Raw genomic sequence first — 10,557 nt, 5'->3', positions numbered from 1 at the left:
GTTGTTTTCGACAATTTCTAAGTACAACTTAAAGTTGAACCCAGAAAAATGTGTGTTTGGGGTAGAAGTAGGGAAGTTCCTTGGTTTCTTGCCAACTGAAAAGGGCATAGAGGTGAACCCCGACAAATGTGTGCAATCATAGGAATGAGAAGCCCTGCAAACGAGAAGGAGGTCCAGCAGCTGACTGGACGCATGACTGCCCTGTTCCATTTTTGTTAGTTAGTGGAGATAAGCGGTATCCATATTTTCAATCCCTCAAAAAGAACAATCAGTTTGCATGGACTAGCGAATGTGAAGAAGCCTTCACTAGGCTAAAAAAGTACTTGGCCAGTCCCCTAGTTCTGGGCAAGCTAGTTCTAGGTAGCCCCATTTGTCTTTATTTTGCAATTATAGATCGAGCAATTAGCTCGGTCATTGTGTAGGATCAGGACAAGGTCCAGAAGCTAGTCTACTTTGTGAGCAAGGTATTGCAGGGATCAAAAACACGGTATCAGGCCATTGAGAAGGCCACCTTGTTTGTGGTGTTCACAACTCGACGACTTCGTCACTACTTTTAGTGTTTCACCGTGATTGTGATGATCGATTTGCCCATCCGCAAAGTCCTTCAAAAGCCCGACATAGTAGGTTGGATGGTTCGCTGGGCGGTTGAGTTATGTGAATTTTATATACAGTACAAACCTCGGGGCCCGATTAAGGGTTAGGTGTATTCTGATTTCATGGTAGAGCTTGCATCAAAGGGCCTTCGGCCCGATCCCAATGACTTCCAGTGGGTTCTTTTAGTAGATGGATCCTCCAACCAATAGGGGAGTGGAGTCGGGGTCATTTTGGAGGGGCCAAGCGGACTGTTGATCAAGCAAGCCCTGAGGTTTGCGTTCAAAGCGAGTAACAACCAAGCATAATATGATGCTTTGATAACAGGAATGTTGTTAGCCAAGGAGTTGGGAGCTTGGAGTTTGTTGGTAAAGAGTGACTCGTTGCTTGTCACTGGGCAAGTCACGAGTGAGTATCAGGCCAAGGATTCGCAGCTACCCTCATATCTCAGGTATGTAATGCTTTTGAAAGCAACTTTTTCTACATTTGAACTTGTTCACATTCCTATAGAGCAGAATTCTCGAGCAGACTTGTTGGCCAAGCTAGCGAGTTCAGGGAAGGGAGGTCGACAAAGGTCAGTGATTCAGGAGACCTTGAAGTCGCCCAGGATAATTGAAGAAGGATTAGCTGAGGTCAACCAGGCAAAGGTCTTGGGGGTCATCTCAGAAAGGGGAAGAAGGCACAGGTCGATGACTTAGGAGACCCTGAAGATCCCCAGGATAGCTACCTATGGGTCATGGGGAGATGAGTTATTTGAGGTTTTGCAAGTTGACACCATAGAGACATGGATCACCCATTACCTAGTTGATGGGTTGCTTCTTGCTGAGCCTATAGAGGCTAAGATCGTTAAGAGGAATGCGGTAAAGTATACCTTGATAGTGTTAGAATGGTTTAAAGAGGGTTTTCGCAAACTTTTAAGTCTAGAATTAAATTACTTCGAGAAACACTTGAATCAAAATTCAGTTTGCCAAGACACAAAGCAATTAAACACAACACCAGAAAAACAATCGGTTGTTTCGCAGAAACAATCGGTTGTTTCGCAGAAACAATCGGTTGTTTATACCAGTTCACAAATATAAAACTGAATTTAAAGTGTTCAAAGGATAGAGAGAATGCACACAGAGGTTTATACTGGTTCACTCTTAACCAAGAGCTACATCCAGTTTTCCCAGAAACCACTGGGGAATCCTCTAAGCAATCAACCCTTGATCCCCTCAAGACACACACTTCCTTTGGCTTAGCACAACACCACTAAGAATGTTGATCTTGATCCCCTCAAGAACACACAGTGTTGAACCAAGTGGTGTTCAAGCTTTGAAGAATCCAAACCCTTTGAAGGATGTTGAAGCCTTGGCTGTGCTTGGTGTTGCTGTGTTGGTTTAGTATAGTTCTGGGGTAGTTTGAGTATTGTAATCCACCCCTTGATCGAATCTAAAGAATAAGCATCTCAATTTTTGTGAAAGTAAAATGTTTTCAAACTAAGTTAAAACAACCGATTGTTTTGTCGAAACAACCGATTGTTTATACTTAGATGTTTTTAGAAAAAGATTGAAAACTGTTTTTAAAATGGTTGAATTGTTAAGAACCAAAACAACCGATTGATTCGAAGAAACAACCGATTGTTTGTTTTGGGACCATAACAGAAAAACTGTTTTATATTTGACTGAGCTTTAAATGATTTAACTGATTACGCTCCAGTCATTAAATGCTTTGACCAATCTTTTAATGCAATTTAAGAGTTTGTTAAGATTTGATAACAAACTACATCTTTGAATAAATTCAGAAAAACAGATTTGAGAGTCAATCTTTGACAAGTTTTTTAATAGAGTTTTTTGAAGTTTTTCAAAGAGCTGAGATTGCTGAAAGTTTGTGATTGATCAAAGTTTGTGGAATAGGATTCTGCTTGTATTGATTTCATATTATCTTCTGTAACAAGTTTAATCCTTGTACTCTGTGAAACAAGTTTCGTTTCTGTGTTTTCTGAGATTGGCTGTGTGTTCTTGAGGGGATCAAGATCAGCAATCTTGGTGTTGGTGTGTTGGCCAGGAAGAGTGTGTGTCTTGAGGTGTTCAAGGTTATTCTCTTGGTTGTTGTGTAAGTGATCAAGTTGTGATTGCTTAGTGGATTTCCTCAGGGTTTCTGAGAAGACTGGATGTAGCTCTGGGTTTGGAGTGAACCAGTATAAACATCTGTGTACAATCTCTCTATCCTTAACTCTTTAATTTCAGTTTTGTTTGTTGTTTGCTGGTATAAACTACCGATTGTTTCTGTGAAACAACCGATTGTTTTTCTGGTTCTGCTGTTTTGTTTGCTGTTTTTGGTAAACTGAATTTCTTATCAATTGTTTCCTGAGATAAATTCATTCTTGTCTTAAAAGTTTGCGAAAATCTTCTTTAAACAATTCACCCCCTATAGTTTAAAGCCATCCATTCTAACACACAACACTTCTCAGCTTCACACACAGTGTTTCTTCAAAGTACAAAGGATTACACTTGTTACAGAAAAGATATGAAATCAATACAACATGAAAATCCTATCTCACACTCTTTGATAAAATACAATCTCTAAGCAATTCTTAACTTTTCAAAAGCTCAATCTGTGAAAAACTCAAATTTGTTTTTCTATATTAAAACAAAGTTGTTGTTTGTTACATTAACTGAACAAACTATTTATTGCATTTAAAGATTGGTCAAAGCATTTAAAATTGGAGCGTAATAAGTTATAAAATCATTTAATGCTCAGTCAAAGCACAAAACAGTTTTCTGTTATGGTCCCAAAACAAAAAATCGGTTGAATGCTCGAATCAATCGGTTGTTTTGGTTGGACAGCAAGTCAACCATAAAAAACAGTTTTCAACCTTTCTCAAAACACCTAAGTATAAAACAATCGGTTGTTTCGACAAAACAACAGGTTGTTTTTCACTTAGTTTGAAAAACACTTCTCACTTAAAAGGTTTGAGAATGTTTATGCTTTGGATTCAATCAAGAGTGGATTTACACATAAAATCTACCCCACATCCAATCTAAAGATAGTTCAGCAACAACAAGCACATCCAGCCTTTCATCAACCTTCAAAGGGTTTGGATTCTTCAAAGCTTGAACACACTTGGTTCAACAATCTCCCCCTATTTGATGAAGACAAATCCCTGATTGCTTGTGTTGGATTTGATTGAATCTAAAGCAGTTCCTGCAAGACAAAGTTTAAGCAGAGCACAATACTTTTGATATAGGGTTAGAGCAAAAACAAACAGTATATCAGAGCAGTATATCAGAGTTTTAAAACCAGCAGAAATATAAGGCTTACTTAAACAATCATACACACCATAAAGTTTTGCAAAAATAAAAGATAACGAAAAAAACACAACATAAATCTCCCTCTATTTGTCTTCACAAATAGAAAAAAAGAAAAGAGAAAAAGATAATTGTTCCAGATAATACAAATTTAGAGAGCAGAAGCAATAAAACTGATACAAGCCCAAAAACAATCGGTTGTTTTGTGACATCAACCGGTTGTTTTTCCTTCTTTAATAATCTTTGCCATATTGTAGATCAAAAATCTGATTCTGAACAACTTCTATCTGTCCATCCAAGGTCATGAACCGTGTATCCATGTTGTTGAACCTGTTATCAATGTTCTGGAAGTTGCTTACACACAAATCATGAAGATTTCTTTGATTCTCAGCAAATCCATCAAGCCTATTGACCATGTATCTTTCAAAAGAAGACATGGATGGCATTTCATCTTCCAAAGGCAAAGGCAAAAGGAAAAACACAATGTATAGTGAAGATGATGTAAATTTGCGGAATTGGAAGAACATCAAAGGAAAAAATTATGATGAAGGTAACCGAATTGAAAATGGAAGCAAAAGCAAGAACATAAACACAATGAGTAAAGGTGTAATGGAAAATGGAAGAAGAGATGAAGGAAAGAATGCTTATGGTGATGGAAAAGAGTGAACACGCCACTTGGAGTGTGGATTCTCCAAGATAAGTGAGGAGGGCCACCACTTGAAGATCTCTCACTCTCACAAAATAAGAGCTAAGCTAGGAGAATACAAGTCTCACACAAATTGTGCAGAGTTTTCCTTCTATATCAAAATTCAACATGAGAATGCATGGAGTAAGACACCCAATTTATAGGAATGGGTGCCTTGGAAAACAAGAAGAGCAAGGACATGAAAAGGAAACAAATGAAATAGATGGAAACGAATTGAAAAATGGAAACAAAAACAAGAACACAAAACACAATAACAATGGTGTATGGAAAATGGAAGAAGGAAATGAAGGAAAGAAAGCTTATGGTGATGGATGAGATTGAACATGCCACTAGGAGTGTGGATTCTCCAAGATGAGTGTGGAGGGCTGCCACTTGAAGAACTCTCAACTCTCACAATTTGTGCACAGTTTTCCTTCTATATCAAATTTGAACATGAGACTACATGGACTAAGGCACCCTATTTATAGGAATGGGTGCCATGGAAAACAAGAAGAGCAAGGGCATAATTGTAAATAAGGGAGGGGCGGTCTCTAGGGTTGACAAAGTCAAGGTTGCACACTAGGCTCAATCTTCTAGAAGTTAGGTCAACTTTCTACCCTAAAAGACTAGGCATAAGCTAAAATGATAAGCACACCCCCCCTATTATGCTAAAACAAACCTATTTTACTGAGATTAAAAATAAGGACACTAGCTGATGCTCAACCCCCAAGGCCTGAGCTCTACTCCTTGTTATCCTTTGGGAAGACTAGGTGCTGAAGCATTGGCTAGAAGTGGATCCTAACCTAGCCTTGTATCTTGAGTCATGTTGGGTCATCTTCTTGGAAGGTTGGGCTTGGTCAGTGGATGCACTCTCTCTCAAGTACTCATCATGCTCTCCGAGTGGGAAAGAATTTGTCCACGAATTTGCAACACCTGCAAAGAAAGGAGTTAGATCACTAACATTGAAAGAATGACTTCCTAAATATGTGTCAGGTAAATCTAACTCATAAGCATTGTCATTGATCCTTTTAATGATCTGGAAAGGACCATCACTACGTGGTAGAGTTTGGATTTCCTTTGAGTAGGGAAGCGATCCTTCCTCAAGTGAAGCCAAACCCAATCCCCAGGTTCAAAGATCAATGCCTTGTGCCCTTTATTGGCATGTTGAGCATACTTGCCTACCTTCCTTTCAATTTGGAGCTTGATGTGATGGTGCAAGTTTTTAATAAAATAAGCTTTTTCAAAACTATCCTTGCACAACACCTCATCAAGTATAGGAATAGAAAGTAGGTCAAGGGGTGTGAGAGGATTGAACCCATATACTACCTCAAAAGGGGTGTGAGAAGTAGTAGAATTAACTACTCGATTATAAGAAAACTCAATATGAGGAAGTAAGTTTCCCCACACCCTTGGGTTCCTAGAAATAAGGCATCTTAACATTTTGGCCAAAGTTCTATTGACCACTTTTGTTTGACCATCAGTTTGGGGGTGACAAGTAGTAGAAAACAAAAGTTTAGTGCCAAGTTTTCCCCATAAAGTCTTCCAAAAGTGACACAAGAACTTAGAGTCTCTATAAGAAGAGATTTGCAATATGACAGGCATCATCTACTACCACAAAGATAGAATCCATACCCTTAGATGTCTTGGGAAGACCTAAAATGAAAGCCATAGAGATGTCTACCCAAGGCATGTCTGGGATGGGAAGAGGGGTATATAAACCATGGGGTTGCACCCTAGACTTCGCCTTTCTACATGTTATGCACTTATCACAAAAGCTATGTACGGATTTGCGCTTGTGGGGCTAAAAGAAATGCTCATGCAATCTATCTAAGGGTTTAACTACCCTAAAATGTCCCATAAGACCACCCTCATGTGCCTCTCTAACAAGAGATTGCGTCAAAGACCCTTGGGGCACACACAGTCTTTTCCTTTTAAAGAGAAAACATCATGTATGAAAAAGTCTTTGTGTCAATCCTTTTAGCACCCTTGAAATATGAGAGAAAAATCAAGGTCATCTTTGTAAATTTCCTTGATGTGATTAAACCCCAAGTATTGAATTTCCAAAACATTCAGCAAGGTGTGTCTTCTAGAAAGAGCATCTGCCACCATATTAGCCTTTCCTTGCTTGTGTTTTATCACATAGGGAAATTTCTCAATAAACTCTACCCACTTGGCATGTCTCTTGTTAAGCTTGCTTTGACCTTTCAAATCTTTGAGAGATTCATGATCACTATGTATCACAAACTCTTTTGGAAAAAGATAGTGTTGCGAATTTTGCAAGGCTCTAACAAGAGCATAAAGCTCTTTGTCATAGGTTGAGTAATTGAGATGACTCCCCTTGAGTTTCTCACTAAAATAAGTTATGTGGTGACCCTCTTGAAGGATGATAGCCCCAATGCCTATGTTGGAGGCATCACATTCAATCTCAAATGTCTTAGCAAAGTTGGGAAGTGTTAAAATGGGTGCCTTGGTTAATTTATCTTTCAAAGTCTCAAAAGCTTTTTCTTGATCTTGGCCCCATTTAAACACCACATCCTTCTTTACTATTTCATTGAGAGGTGAAACAATGGTACTAAAGTCTTTCACAAATCTTCTAAAAAAACTAGCTAATACATGAAAGCTTCTTACCTTACTAATATTGGTGGTTGTAGGCCAATTTCTAATTGTTGCTACCTTTTCCTCATCCACATGCACCTGTTTGGAACTCACAACAAACCCTAGGAAGTCTATGTGCTCAATGGCAAAGACACATTTTTCTGGATTAGCATACAACTTCTCTTTCATAAGGATTTTTAGGACTTTCCTAACATGCTCTTTATGTTCTTTTATGGTCAAGCTATAGATAAGGATATCATCAAAGTAGACCACTACAAACTTGCCTATAAAAGGTCTTAAAACATGATGCATAAGTCGCATGAAGGTGCTTGGAGCATTGGTTAAGCCAAAGGGCTTGACTAACCACTCATATAACCCAAACTTGGTCTTAAAAGTGGTTTTCCATTCATCTCCCGATTTAATCCGAATTTGGTTATAACCACTCTTAAGATCAATTTTGGCGAAGATTTGATGTTTATACTTAATGATGATGTTGTTTATGGCGCGACAATTCGTACACATCCTCCAACTCCTGTCCTTTTTATGGACAAGAATCACAGGCATAACACAAGGAGTCATGCTATCTTGGACCCAACCCTTAGTTATTAACTCCTCTACTTGTTGTTGAACTTCCTTGGCCGCAGTTGGATTGGTTCTATATGATGGCCTATTTGCTAAAGAAGCCTCGGGTATGAAATCAATTTGGTGCTCAATACCCCTTAGAGGAGGTAATCGTTTAGGAGGGTCTTGAAACACATCTTGATATTACTTTACCAAAGGATCCAAACATTTAGAACTATCTACCGCCGACTCAATCTTAAGGTTTTTCTTTGGATAAGCTATGAAGATAGCCCTTTAAGCTAGCATTACCTTTTTAACTTCTTTTGAGGAAATGAGAAGCATTCTCTTCTAACTCTTTTTTTCTTTTTCATTTTTACTTGGTCCTCATGGACCTCTTTTGGAGAGAGAGATTTTAGTGTGATCTTATGCCCTTAGAAGGTAAAAGAGATTTTGTTAGTAAGGCCATCATATAAATTTTTTCTATCAAATTGCCATGGCCTTCCTAAAAGAATGTGGGTGGCTTCCATCACAACATCACACAATACCTCATCCTTATATTTTCCATTTAAGAGGCTACGAGGACTTGGTTATTAACTATTATTTCTCTCTCTTTACTAAGCCATTGGAGCTTGTAGGGCTTCGCCTGAGAGATGGTGGGTAACCCAAGTTTTTCCACCACTCTTGTACTTGACATATTGGTGCAACTACCCCCATCCACAATTAAGGAACACAATTTGTCATTAATGAGGCACCTTGTGTGAAAAATGTTTTCCCTTTGACTTTAATCAAAAGGCTTTTGAACTTGGCCAAGCATGCGCCTCACTACTAACAAATCTCCCTCACATGGCAACTCATACTCTTCCTCACTCTTGGGAAGACTAGGTGTTGAAGCATTGGCTAGAAATGGATCCTGACCTAGCCCTGTATCTTGAGTCATGCTCCGAGTCATCTTCTTGGAAGTCTGGGCTTGATCAGTGAGTGCGCTCTCTCTCAAGTCCTCATCATTGTGTTAGTTGAAAACTGACCACTTTGTCGCTCTGCCAACTTTTTAGAAATATGTCCCTCTTGTGTTTTTAAATTTCTAATTGTCGCTTCATTATTGTTTTGATTGGAGAGAAAAGCTTGCATGAATTTGTCAAAGGTGTACTCGTCGTTAGTCTCTTCTAAACTGAAGGATGTAGTGGTTGTTGTTGTTGAAAAGGGCCCTGCTTGCTAGATGCACCAACATCTTGTTTCCACTCAAAACTTTGATTCTCATTGCTTTTGCAACCTTGAGGATAATTATTATTGTTGGAGAAACCACCTTGCCTTCCCTTATTACTCATATAATTTACTTATGCTTATGATGAATTGTTTTCATAAGAACAGTGAAAGGATGATCACCTCCGCAAAAATCGTACCTTATTGGTTGAGTCTAACTCTGAGAAGATTGCATAACTTGTAATTGTTGTGGCAATTTAGACATTTGTGCAGTTAATGCCTCAAGCTACTATGTCAGAACTTTATTATAAGCCAGAATTGCATCTGAAGTATTCAGCTCTAGCAATCCTTTCTTCTGAACATCTTGTCTACCATGTTGGTCTTGATAATTTATTGATGTCAATGCATCAATAATCTTTGTTGCTTATTCTACATCAACAACCATCATTGTACCACCAGTTACAGCATCTAGAAGCATTTTTGTATTAGATCTCAGCTCTTTATGAAATATATTCAATTGTGCAATATCTTCAAACCCATGATTTGAGCTTTTTCTCAACATAACTTTGAATCTCTCCCATGTTTCACAAAAGGCTTCATTTGATCCTTCTCTAAACATAGAAATATCAAACTTTGTTATGATTTAACGAGATAGTGGAAAAAATCTTTGTAAATGTTTCTCCTTTACATCTTTCCAATCGGTGAGGCTCTGATTTGGTTGGGATTTGATCTATTTCTTAGGTTTTCCTGCCAATTTAAAAGGAAACAAATGCAAAAAAAAAACATATTCAATATCACCTGATTGAAAGTCCATTGTTCTCACCAATTCATAGAATGTAGACAAATGTGTTTATAGATCCTCATGGTCCATTTCTGTAAATTAATGGGTACTAATCAAACTAAGGAATGCAGATTTCATCTTAAAGGCCATAGTGGTTGCAGGTACTAGAAAAATACCTTGGTCCCTGCTACATAGAATAATTTGAAAATAAAATAAAATAAAAACAATAAAAAATTTAAAATATTCACAACATTTAGGAATTAATACTCTAAAATTAAAATTGTTACCCAACAACAATGCAAAAAACTTGATGATTATTATATGACAAGTGTACCGAGACAGAAGTAGTAAATAGTCCCTAAGGATGGATATCGAACCCACAAGGAACAATTCTAAAATCTCAAGTATAATATTCACTAAATATGAAAAGACGTATCAAATTTTGTTTGAAAGGTTTTGTTTGTATCATGAATTTCTAAGAAATTAAATAAAAGCAAAGTAAATGATTTTGATGAGTCAATTGGGAAAATTGGGATTGGGGTTCATCCTTCTCACTCGTTTTTATTTTCAATGAATAAAAAAAATATAACATTCCCTCTTGATTGACATTGATACACATATAAAAAAACATTAATATTGATTCCTCGCATAGAAAATTATCAATAATGTCTCCTATATATAAATTCCTTGCATATTTATAAAAACGACTTATCATTACGAACAAATGAACAAATGTTATAAAGCAATTAATATTTCAAATCTATTCCTAACATTCAAAGAGGTTAAACATTATCATTTAAGTCAGATTCTTAGAAGTACTTTCCAATCACATCTTAGGATCAAATTCATGAATA

This window comes from Phaseolus vulgaris, chromosome 1 (assembly GCF_000499845.2).
Source record: "Phaseolus vulgaris cultivar G19833 chromosome 1, P. vulgaris v2.0, whole genome shotgun sequence".
NCBI classification, from domain to species: domain Eukaryota; kingdom Viridiplantae; phylum Streptophyta; class Magnoliopsida; order Fabales; family Fabaceae; genus Phaseolus; species Phaseolus vulgaris.
The sequence above is the reverse complement of the archived record's forward strand: the minus strand, read 5'-3'. Positions refer to the sequence as shown.